The sequence below is a fragment of the Talpa occidentalis genome, unplaced genomic scaffold (assembly GCF_014898055.3).
Source record: "Talpa occidentalis isolate TD23 unplaced genomic scaffold, MPIMG_talOcc4v2.1 talOcc4.7, whole genome shotgun sequence".
Lineage (NCBI taxonomy): Eukaryota > Metazoa > Chordata > Mammalia > Eulipotyphla > Talpidae > Talpa > Talpa occidentalis.
In genome coordinates, this window is record NW_023605083.1 from 82,743,590 (window position 1) to 82,756,141 (window position 12,552).

Sequence of the window (12,552 nt, forward strand, 5' to 3'; positions counted from 1 at the left end):
AAAATGTGATGCTAATTTAAGATGACTTATCCTGCTAAGCACATAAATAAAAAATAGTTCAGAATCCAGAACATGACAGAACTCCCCTTTCACGTCTAATTAAGTACTTTTAATTGCCAGTTCAATTGGCAGACTGTATATTTCAGGCTGGAGAGAGAAAGTCTGAACAGACCCCTAGTAAGATACAAAAGAGGCAATGTGGGGCATCTACAACGCTTGATGGGATGTGATGCAGAAATGGGATGTTCGGCATGGAAAGAAGGCAACTATCCGTACATCTGGGAAGAAATTAGCAGTTTATGGGGCAAATGCTAGAGGGTCTGATCATGATTATAAAATGTCATTTAGAAAGATATTTACATTGTTAATTAAGCAGTGAAGCTGATAACTGCTGCTCTGTAAATTGTGCTAATTACCCCAGTGCCTTGGAAGGTTTTCTAATCAGCCAGATCAATAGGCTCCTGGTTTATGCTAATAATGCAGTGTCATCCTCCCTCTGAAGTGCTTTGCTTACAGCAGTCTGAGCCCAGATTCGCTCCTGGCCACTGTCCTGTGCAAGAGGCAGCCAGCATTCATCTGTCTGCCCACATCACACTGGTGAGGCTGATGTCCAATTACCCCCAAGGCCCACAGTCAGGACAAGTATCCACCAGGAACTGGGTCTCCATTGATTGTTCAGAAGAGAGCCTGAGCCTTTGTGTTCTGTGAGATATTTGAACTGCCACAGTCCTGTTTCCCCCAATAATTAAAAAGATCACATCATCCTGAGAGATAAGGGCTATGAAGACTAGAGTCTATTCTCCACTCTGCTGTTGATTTAGTGCATGACCTTGAAGCATGACATGCCAATTGCTTTGATGAGCATATCTGTAGACCAAGTAAAAGGGTCAATTTGATTCAACCACAGAGTGGACTTTAAGGTTTTTTTCTTATGCTCATATCAGTATGAGCATGATGGAATAAGGTGGAAGTTATCTGGGGTGGAGATGGGGATGATTAACAAAAGTTATTAAAACTGGCTATGGATGTTTTCAGGATCCGGAGGTGGGGGCAGAAAGGATCATCAGTTGTTACAGAAAACCAACCCCACCAAACCCCAAAGTGATAAATTTCATAGAATAATTCCATCAGAGAGCAATCTAGAGGGACGTCCCTTGCTCTGTGCCTTGTAGCTCTTTGCCCACCTGAGTCTATACAGGTGTCTCTTTTTCCTTAATAAACTTGCCATGTGCTGCTGGACAGGAGACTGCCAAATTCATTCTCAGAGGGAAACAATGACCTTCCCCCACCCCCACCCCCACCCCACACTGAACCCTAACAAGCAGACTAATCTTTTGAGCTAGAAGAACCAAACAGCTATGTCTCCAAACATGTCATCAGTCTCTCTGGGACTCCAGCATGACAATAAAGGATCTGAAATGTATAATAAAAGGCCAAGACCATCTAATTAGAATGTTCTCATGTGTTCACCTGGCTCTTGGTCATCCATAACGAATGGGAAGAGTCTCTGTGAAGGATGCTCAGAAATAATTTATTGACCTCATTACAACCTACTTTCTATCTCCTTTCCCATCAAAACTCAAAAAAAAAAAAAAAAAATCACCGAAGTGGCCTAGTTTGAAGATGAACGTATCTGTTTTCTCAATCATTCCTTGGTAGGTGTCCTAATGAATGCTCAAAATCCTACTTGGGAGGGTAACAGTGTAGAAAAGAGAACCAACAGGACCGCATAACTTACAGATTAGTAATCAGCCCCTGTATCTCTGTGAGTTGACTGTATACGAACTTTAAGCAGCAGCCAAGGCAGGACTTGGAGTGGGAAAGTTAAAGTGGGAGGGAGAAGCAGAGGCACCATTAGGTTGGAAACAGCTGGGATCCATTTCTTCACTGAGAAACAGAACTCCTTCAGTGCACCTCTGCATGGGGCGCCCAAGCTTTCATCACTGGCTCCTCAGCCCTCCTGTAGGCAGTCTCTGAGTTCAAGGCCAGCTCCTGTGCTGGCCTTTGGGATGGGGCCAATTTGTTGAGTTGTTTCAGTGCTTTGATGTGTAAACTAATCATCTGTCATTGTGCTCTAATTAAACCTAAGTGGTGCAATGGATTTGCTGTCCTAGAGGCCAGGTCCTTCCCGGATTGGGCGAGGGAGGGGGGTGGGGGGGGCGGGGGGAGGAAGAGGCAACAAACGCTGAAAGCAGCCCTGCCCCTGGAGAGCAGAGAGCAAGGAAATGCCAGGCCTGAATATGAAAGGAGCTGGAAACCCTGTCATGGTCCAAGCGGCTGGAGAAGATGTGACAAACTAGAAACTAGGGTGGGCCTAGGGGTCTTTGATTTCTTGGGTGATGTCCTGGGCATGAGTGTCTAGACACAACAATCTCAGATCAAGTGGGTAATCACAAGATGACCTTACTATTTGCCATGGTAACAGACCTCTCAGGGGACAGCTGGCCTGCCAGTGTCAAAATGCACAAAATGTATCCCAGTTTCACTGAGTGAGTGAGCAATTTCTACCTCTCCATCCAAACCAGATGACCAAAATGTATAAGGAAGGGCAGTTTCAGGAATCCTTAGAAAATGCTGATCCTCAGGATGATTTTTCTCCCTCTTCCCCCAAATATTTGCATTCTAACTCAAAATAAGTGTTCCTGAAATTACAAAGTGAAGAATGGGTGCTCCTGCTGATGGAGAGCCAGAGAAAAGGGGGAGAAGATAGTGGTGGTGGGCCTCCCTGGTGGCGCAGTGGGTTGAGCACAGCGCTGTGAAGCTGTCTGCAGCCTCTGCAGTGCGGGTCCGATTCCTCGCCAGCCAGGGAGATACCCACATGGCACGGCAGACCTCTCCTGTCATGCCCGCTACTCCCTTCAGCAGTGTTTTCGGTCCATCTGCCTGCTCTACTCCCCGCTCTGTGTCTGGTGAATCCTCTCACCCACCCACGTCTCAGGCCTGTACCCCAGTTCTTGTATAAAATAAATAAATCTTAAAAAAAAAAAAAAGATGGTGGTGGATTTGACACTGTGACATGTGTCCTAGGAGGAGAGTCACCTGTCCCAGACCTGACTCTTCCTGACTCAGTGCATCATCAGCGGGCAGGAAAGAGGGTGTTATGTCCCTCACTGTTTTGAAGATTTATGAGACCTCAACATGGCTGATGCTGATTTACTTGCATTGTTGACTCAATGTAACTGACAGATCCCACCCCAGAGAGGCAAAGTACTGGCATAAGGAAAACGCTTTTCTCTTCTTCGTCCATTATTCAGCAACTAATGATTGAGCATTTAGCTACAAGGCATGCTATAAGATCAAGACTGTGCAAGATACAACCTCTGTCAGGAAAGAAATCTTGCCCTCAGAGGACAGACAAGAGGACCACACATGATTCAACAGTTGCAGTAGTTCAATAACAAATGTTCCTTGCAAGTAAAAAAAATAAAATAGGTCAACCAGGAATTATTGTGCCAAGGACTCTTTTGTCTCTGGGGGTTCAAAAGTTAACCAAGCCAGGGCCTCCCCAGTGGCGCAGCGGTTGAGCGCTGGGTTGCGAAGCTGCCCGCAGTGCCGGTTCGATCCCCGGCTGCTCCCCAGCCACCAGAGGAGGGTCCCACATGGCGCGCAGACCTCTCCTGCCGCCCGCTGCTCCCCTCAGCAGTGTACTTCGGTCCTTCTGCCTGCTCTGCTCCCTGCTCTGGCTCTGGTGAATTCTCTCACCCTCCCGCACTTCTGACTGTACCCAGTGCATGTATAAACAAACAAACAAATAAATAAATAAATAAACATGCCTCTATTTAAAAAAAAAAAAAAAAAAGGTTAACCAAGCCAAGTCCCTGGCCTCAGAAGGAAACACAAAGCAATCACTTACTGTGGAAACAGCAATGATAGAAGTAATCACAGGGTGTCAGGAGCGAATGGAAAGTGGACACTGTCTCAATCTAAAGAAGTCAAGCATTTAACCGGGACCTGGAAAAGCCAAGTTGGATTTTAGTGATGAAAATGGGAGGTTGAAAAGAGTAAAAGAAACCCTGTTAGCTAGCAGAGGCTACCTTCTTGCTGGCTTGCATTAGTCACTGCCAGGAATAGCTGCCTAGTGGGGTCTCTCTGCGTTCTGACCACCTTGCATGCACACCTTATCTGGAAGACTCTGCTGAGCCTTCCTCAACCTGACTCTGAATGAATTATCTCTGGTGACACTGGGATTTAACTACCAAAACAAGGCCTCATGTCAAGTACATTTGCAAGGTTGTCTTCCCTCTCTGCTTAGATTAAACATCTCTGGAGTGATGTTTTCTGAAGTTCTGTGCATCCTTATTGGCACATGGCACAGAGCCTAGAATTGGGAGCCCCACACAAAGCACTTGGACTAAGGCAGACAAAGGTTCAAGACAGCCCTTCCATCCACAGACTGCAGGGGAACTTGAGCGTGTTACTCATCCCCCTCTGAGCCTCACTTTCCTTCTGTGTGAGAACAGGAAGAATGAACCTATCTGGAAGAATCATTGTAGCTAGCTACTGAATATGAAACTCTTTGTAATAGTATCTAGCAGAGCCCCCCACCACACACAAGGATCATTTCTTTTCCTTTTTGAAATAAATATTTGTCAAAAAATGTAACTGGGCCTCCCTAGTTGCGCAGAGGGTTGAGCACAGCGCTGTGAAGCTAGTCGCAGCCTCTGCAGCATGGGTTCGATTCCCGGCCAGCCAGGGAGAAACCCACATGGTGGGGCAGACCTCTCCTGCCTCACCCACTGCTCCCCTCAGCAGTGTCCTTGGTCCATCTGCCCATTCTGTTCCCTGCTCTGTCTCTGGTGAATTCTCTCACCCTCCTGTGCCTCTGACCTGTATCCCAGTTCTTGTATAAATAAATAAATCTTTTTTAAAAAATGTAACTATGTACATTATATCACTTATTGGATACTGCAATTCATAAGCACTCTGCTTGTTCACATTGACTACATGACTAGGAGTCTGAAAGATTCTAATGATAGATCCTAAATTCAAATGATTTTTGTGTTGAGATCACTTGTGCTAATCATGGGAGGTATGTATTGAGTATGTGAGAGGCAGTTGCGGAATTTGCTGGTCATTTCTGAACCTCACTTACAAAATTAGCTATTTATTAAGCCTTTATGACTTGTCAGATTGGACCTGCAAAGCAAAGATTGTTGTCAGTAACCCACACTGGAAAAATAGATAATCCTTATCCTGGATGCCTCCTAGTAACATTTTGCAGAGAAAGGACATAAGGCATAATATTTGCAACTGCTTGGCCTTGAGTTTTGTGGGGTGTTTTTAAAGATTTATTTATTTATGCATATAAGAACTGGGGTACAGGCCAGAGGTGTGGGGGGTGAGAGGATTCAGCAGAGACAGAGTGGGAAACAGAACAGGTGGATCTACTGAAATACACTGCTGAGGGGAGCAGCGGGCGAGACAGAAGAGGTCTGCTGCACCATGTGGGTAGCTCCCTGGCTGGGGATCAAACTCGTGCTGCAGTGGCTGCAGATTGCTTCATAGGTTGCGTCTTAACCCCTTGTGCCACCAGAGAGGCCCCTTGGCCTTGAGGTTTTTTTTTTTGTTGTTGTTGTTTTTGTGGGACCCTTGCTGGCGGCTGGGGAACGAACAGGCACTGCAGAGGCTGCGGGCAGCCTCGCAGCCCAGCACTCAACGGCTGTGCCACCAGGGGAGGCCCGGCCTTGAGTTTTTGATCCCTCCCACACACAATCCTCCCATCTTCCATTTCTCTCCTCTACACCCCCCCACCAAAAAACAAAACAAAACAGAAAACAAAGCCTGCTCTTGCCATGGTCTTCCCTATGTCAATAAATGACATTACCATCACGCAGTTACCAAAGTCAGAAACCCAGAAATCAAGGGGCTCTCCTTTCCCCTTATTCCTTATCTGCTGTGCAGTAAGTCCTGTCAATTCTCTCCCTAACCTATCTCTTGAATACATCCTTTTCTCTCCATTTCATCACCAATTTGGTCCAAGCCACCATGTGTCTGTTCTGTGGAGTCTTGCTACTCAAAGTATAGCTTGGGGACCAGCAACATGGGCCACTGGCATCACTTGGGAGCTTGTTAGAAATGCAGAGTCTCAGGTCCCAGCGTAGACCGAGGCAATCAGAATCTGCATTTTAATAAGATCCCCAGGCAGTTCATTTGCACACTGAAGTTCAGAAACAACAAGAATACTGCAGGAGCCTCCTAACTGGTCTCCCTCTCCTAGTCCTCGCCTAACCCTTTGGTCTGGGACTAATTTGCCAATTCCCACACCACTCATATAGCATAATTTTTTACTCCACCCCTCCACATGGCACAGGATTGAGGTTCTAATTTCTTACAGATTCTTATTTTCTATAAGACAAAGACAAGACTTGTTTCCTCCCTGAGCCGGTGAGGGAAGGAAGCCATTTCAGTGGGAGATGAAGGACCTCTTTCAGAGTCCTGCACGTATGAAGGGGTTTCAGTTCTAAGAGTCCTTTTCAAATGAGCCCAAGTCTTGTCTCCTGTCTCAGCACAGCATGAAAACCCCTGCCCCTGGCCATTAAGGATTATATTCTGGAACCTCCTCCCAGCCCTATTCCCACCCCCAAGCAACCAGAATCCCCTTGGACTATTCCTACTCTGTCTTAGTCCCTGGCCCAAGATTATTTACCTTTCTAGCAAATGACATAATTCAGTTTTGTTTTGTTTAATTTCTTTTTCTTTAGCAAAAGGCATATCTGTGTGCTTGGGAGGGAGTGAGAGAAAGGGGCCCCTATTGGCCCAAACTCTGTTACTAGCCATAACCATTTTTTAAAAATTTGATATCATATTCTGCCACTTTCCTTTTCAAAATGGGTCAGTAGGTTCTCTTCATGTTGCAGACAAAATCCAAAATCCTGAATACCCTGAACAAGCAATCTGATCCTCTGTGTACTCAGCTCTTTAGCCATTTGTACCCAAACATGCAGTCACCCTCTCTGCATCTTCCAGGCCAAAGATATTCCAGCCCCAGGGCCTTTACACAGCCTCTGACCTCTACCTGGAAGACTGTGCCTCCCTCTCCACACAGCTGGTTCCTTCTATCTTTCAGTTTCTAGCTCAGACATCCCTTCCTGAGAGAAAGCACCCCACCCACTCTGCCCACCACACTCCAGTGCCCACCCAAAGTCACTCTGAGACAGCTGCCCTTCACAATCTTGTGGTGGTGGGGTTTTTTTGTTTGTTTGTTTGTTTTGTTTTTAAAGATTTATTTATTTATGCAAGCACTGGGTACAGTCAGAAGCGCAGGAGGGTGAGAGAATTCACCAGAGCCAGAGCAGGGAACAGAACAGGCAGAGCAACAAAATACACTGCTGAGGGGAGCAGCGTGTGGGGCAGGAGAGGTTTGAGTGCCATGTGGGACCCTCGCCTGTGGCCAGGGTTCGAAGCGGCCCTGCAAAGGCTGCTGGCAGCTTCACAGCCCAGCGCTCAACCGCTGCGCCACTAGGGGAGGCCCAGTGGTGGTGTTGTTTTAAAGATTGTTTTATTTATTTTATTTTATTTATTTTTGCATAGAAGAACTGGGGTGTAGGCCAAAGGTGTGGAGGCTGAGAGGATTTACCAGAGACAGAAGAGGATGCAGAGCAGGCAGATCTACGGAAATACATTGCTAAGGGGAGCAGTAAGAGGTCTGCTGCGCCATGGGGGTTAGCTCCCTGGCCAGGGATCAAACTCAGACCTTGGAGGTGATAGCACTGAGATTTAACCCTTAGGTCTTAGATTTAACCCTTAGCACTGAGATTTAATGGGAGGCCCATAATCTTGTTTTGTTAATTTGCATATTTACTTGTTCACTATCTGTCAACCTCTCCAGAATATCAATTCTATGGTCCTGGCCATGCGGGCACCTCACAGGTGCTCATACTTGAAGAGGAAGGTGTTGAAAGGGTTATGATCTAGAGCTTTGCTGTCCCCTGAGGCAGACACTAGCTACCTAGGGCCTTCCTTCCAGCTGTTGATATGTGGCTAGTCCAGATTGAGCGATGTGCCCAGGGCAAAATCCATACTTGGATTCCAAATACTCAATATGAATAAAAAAATGTGAAATGGGGGCCTCCCTGGTAGTGCAAGGGCTTAAGACACAACCTATGAAGCTCACCCCAGCCACTGCAGCATGAGTTCAATCCCCAGCCAGGAGCTACCCATATGGCGCAGCAGACCTCTCCTGACTCATCCGCTGCTTCCCTCAGCAGTATATTTCAGTCAATCTGCCTGTTCTGTTCCCCACTCTGTCTCTGGTGAATCCTCTCACCCCCCACAACTCTGGCCTGTACCCCAGCTCTTATATGTATAAAAAATAAATCTTTTTAAAAAAAGAATGTGAAACACCTCATCAGCACATTTTTATATTGATTACACAATAAATGATTGTTTAAAGATTTGGATTATTGTGTTAAAATGTTTTTAAAATTCCACCTGTAAAATATGGCTACTAGAGAATTTGAAACGGCATAGGTGGCTCACATTATATTCTATGGATGTCTCTGGTCTAAGAGCAAAGTACCTGGAACCAGAAGGGATAGCAGGCACCCTATGAACTCTCATCCTGTTTCTGGTTTGCTCTGGTCATAGTGGGTGCCTCTGGGGAGCCCAGTGATTTGGGAAGCAATTCATTCAGCTCTGAGCGACATCTGAGCTTATTCCCGACTGTGTTGAAGGATGGGCAATCTCACTGGGGAAAAACAAACAGCCCCATCAGGCTTTGTTCTTAATGCTACTCCTAAATGCTGACGACACCCCTGCTGGGCCCGGCCTCAGGGGAAACAGTGGGGAACTGATTGACAGCCATTAAGAAAATGGAATTGAACATCTCAGATCAGACATCAAGGCAGAGTCTTTATCAAACCAGCATCAGAACCTGTCAGTTCCCCAGCCAGGAGAAAGGTTTGCCTCTAGGACCTTCTCAGCTTGTGATTTTATGACAGTCTCCTATCCTGTTTAATATTCTAAGATTAGAATTATAAAAAGACATTATTGTGTACCGCTTGCCATTCATTAGCCATCTGGGCAAGTTAGTTAACCTCCACATTCCTCAGTTTTCTCCTGTGTGACATGGTAATAATAATTATACTCACCTCACAGGGTTGCAAGTGAAACACTTAGAACAATGCCTGCACTGCTGGATGAAGATTAGTTGTTATTATTATTGCTATTTGTCTTTAATGTGGAAATTTACATACACAGAAACTTCATTCAAAATCTTAAGCTAAAACCTAGAGATGTGTTCCTTATAAGCCCACAAACCTAAAAGCCATTTCTGGAGACTAGTGATAGAATCTTCCTGAAACATTTTGTCAAAAGGGATTCAATCTAAGAATCTTTTGCTGGTCATTTATATTAGTTGTCAAGCTTCCATGTCCTTCATTAAGAGCCCCAATTTTCTTTGGGGAAATAAAGCTTCCCTCCTTTTCTGTGGAAAGAAATTCTGTAACGGGGTAGTCCCCAGGAAAAGGGGAGTTTCCGGATTCCCTGCCTCACCCAGGGAAGGGTGGAGCTGAACAGGGAGGGGGAAAGCTGGAGAGGAGACTGGGGTAGGAAGGCAGCAGGATGGAGAGCCAGAAGGAAGAGACACGTGGAGCAGAGAGACATGTGAAGAAGCTGCACTTGCTTCTTGGTCCTGAACTGGTTGAAACAGACGTGGGTGAGAGACCCATGGTTGCGGGGGCGTAACAATCGCAGCTTTTTATCTTGATTTTGATTTTGCTCCTTTCATCCCTGGTAACCTGGGCCCTTCTGCCCTTTTCTAGGGGTCCCCACCAGGAGGTGCCTTGTATTTGTGGCAAGCGTTAGGGCCTCAGTGGCCCTGCTTTGGGCCACCCCTGTTTGGCTGGGCATTTACCCACAAGGGGATGGGTAACTTGGGGTACTTGATTTAGAAACGTCATCTTTCCCTTCTCATCTCTTTATTGCACACTAATTGTATTAAAGTTCCTTTCTATTAAAGATTTTGTGCACTAGAGTATGTTTTGTCTTGATATGGCAGATGACAGAATTTATGTAGAGCGGGCAGGTTGGAGGGTTCTGGGGTGTCCCTCAGTCTGCCCTGAAACAATTCCTAGTATACCTCCTGCCATCAGACTGTTCCTGTGTGTGTGTGTGTGTGTGTGTGTGTGTGTGTGTGTGTGCGCATGCGCGCACACACATGCGCACACACAAACTGGGACAAGAATGAGACCAAAGGGCCTCCCTGGTGGTGCAGGCGGTTGAGCACCACACTGTGGAGCTGTTCACAGCCTCTGCATTGCCGGTTCGATCCCGGCGAGCCGGTGAGAATCCTGCATGGCATGGCAGACCTCTCCTTTCTTGCCCGCTGCTCCTCTCAGCAGTGCTTTTGGTCCTTCTGCCTGTTCTGCTTCCCGCTCTGTCTCTGGTGAATCATCTCACCCTCCACACCTCTGGCCTGTACCCCAGCTCTTGTATAAATAAAATAAATCTTTAAATTAAAAAAAAAATTCTAAAAAAAAAAAAGAATGAGACCAAAGCTGCTAAGATGGACAGACACCCCTTTGAGCACTTCACCCAAAGGAGAAGGAGCCAGTTCCAGGTCAGTCTCTGTGACAGTTGGGAGCTCGTCAGGCTGTCCCTATAGTGAGTCCCTTGCTTGAACTCCATGGTCCAGCCCCCAAAGCACCTCTATAACATTCAAATGCTTTCCTTTTGTGTACCTTGGTGATAGCTGATTTCCACTGCTTGCAATCAAAAGCTCCATGGATAAAATCCTTGTTTCTCCCTTTCCATTCTCCCTGCTGCTTTCTCCAGTCTTTCCTCCAAATGCTACCAAAATAGAGAGCAGAGACAGATGATCAGAGGAATTGCATTCTTTTTCAAGTTCTAGGGTAAGAGAGCAGTCCATGCTCCATAAATAGCCTGAAATCCCAAGTACCCTCACCTACAACTGAAATGTTATGAATGAGAGACAACATCCTATAGTGGAAAGTTAGTTTTGTCAGAGGGACCTGGATTCAAATCCTGCCACTTCCAGGTTACCTGACCTTGTGCAATGATTTGATTTCTCTGTTCTTCAGTTTCCTTATACACACACACACATACACTCTCTCTCTCTCTCTCTCTCTCTCTCACATACACACACACACACACACACACACACACATGACTGTAATTATGAAATCTGTAATTATGAAATCTGTAGGGGACACTGGAAACTCAGGCAAGGTTCATTCTGCTTTTGTGAAGCAGGATTTCTCTGGGAAACCTCTGGGTTTGCTCTCAGACTGTCAATGATTGGATGAGGCCCACCCACACTGTAGAGGGTAATCTTTATTTAAGGCCAACTGATTGTAGATGTTAATCGCATCTACAAAATACTTTCATGGCAACACCTAGATTAGTGTTTGATTAAATTACCAGATACTATAGCCTAACCAAGATGACACTTCAAACTATTATAGGGATCTTAATGCTGCTTTGTATCCTTGAGGATTAAAGATTAAAGCATATAAAGTACTGAATAGACTTAGCACAATGCCTGACATTTAAAAGGTATTCAATAGATGGTAGAATATATTATTAGAGAAAGAAAAGCAAGAAAAGATAGTATCATTTATGCAATGTCCTGTATACCAGGCTCTATTCTAAACACTTTACAAAAATGAATTCATTTAATTTAATCCCCTAACAACCTGATGAGTTAGATAGAATTATTTCAAATAAGGAACTGAAGGTCCAAAGAGGTGAAGTAATTTGCTCAAGATCACTCAGCTGTCATGTGATAAGCCAGGACGTAAACAAGGGCCCCACTGAATCAGGTTGCCACTGAGGGGTCTTCACAGCATGTATATATATATCCCAGCTCCAGTTAAAATCCTAAGATGAAGTATGCCCTGCTTTTGTCATTTTAAGTAAAAACCCCACCCAATCCCACAAACATGGCCAGATTTAGCTGCCAACATGTTTTAGAAAAATATTTTAGGGCAGAATGTCGCACCTCCACCTCACTTCCCCCCTCCACTCTCACCCCCTATCTGTGATGATAAAAACCAACACCTTTCCATCTAAGAAAACTTGGCAGAAGTTCCCCTCCACATAAAGACTGACTCCTTCTGCTCACTTCCATCAGGAGCAGCACACAAGTGAACTTTCCACTCAAAGAAATGTCGAGTCAGAAATAAAATCACTCATTAAGAGTGGTTTTTCTGGAATGGATGACTATATAATATCCTAATCAAAAGGTTGGAATTGCATTTGCATTTAGATAAAGGCTTGTTAGAAAAGAGATGAGAATAAAAGAAGGCTTTTCCCAAGACCAGTGTTACTGAAAAGGCAGGCAGCCAGTTAGCCTAAAGTCACTAACTTCTGGTCAAATCCAGGACTTAGGAATGCCCCTGAGTGCCCACAAGGTCTCTCAGGGGTCTCCAAATTTTACTGTGGTCATTAAGGGCATACAAGCATCTCCCCTATTAATTTGTAGTTAACTGGATTTCTCTCGCATAACACGTATTTTTTTTGCTGGATATTTCACATTCAGTAAAATCGAGTGCCATGATAAAGATGTTTAAAATCAAGGGCTAAGGCATTCTT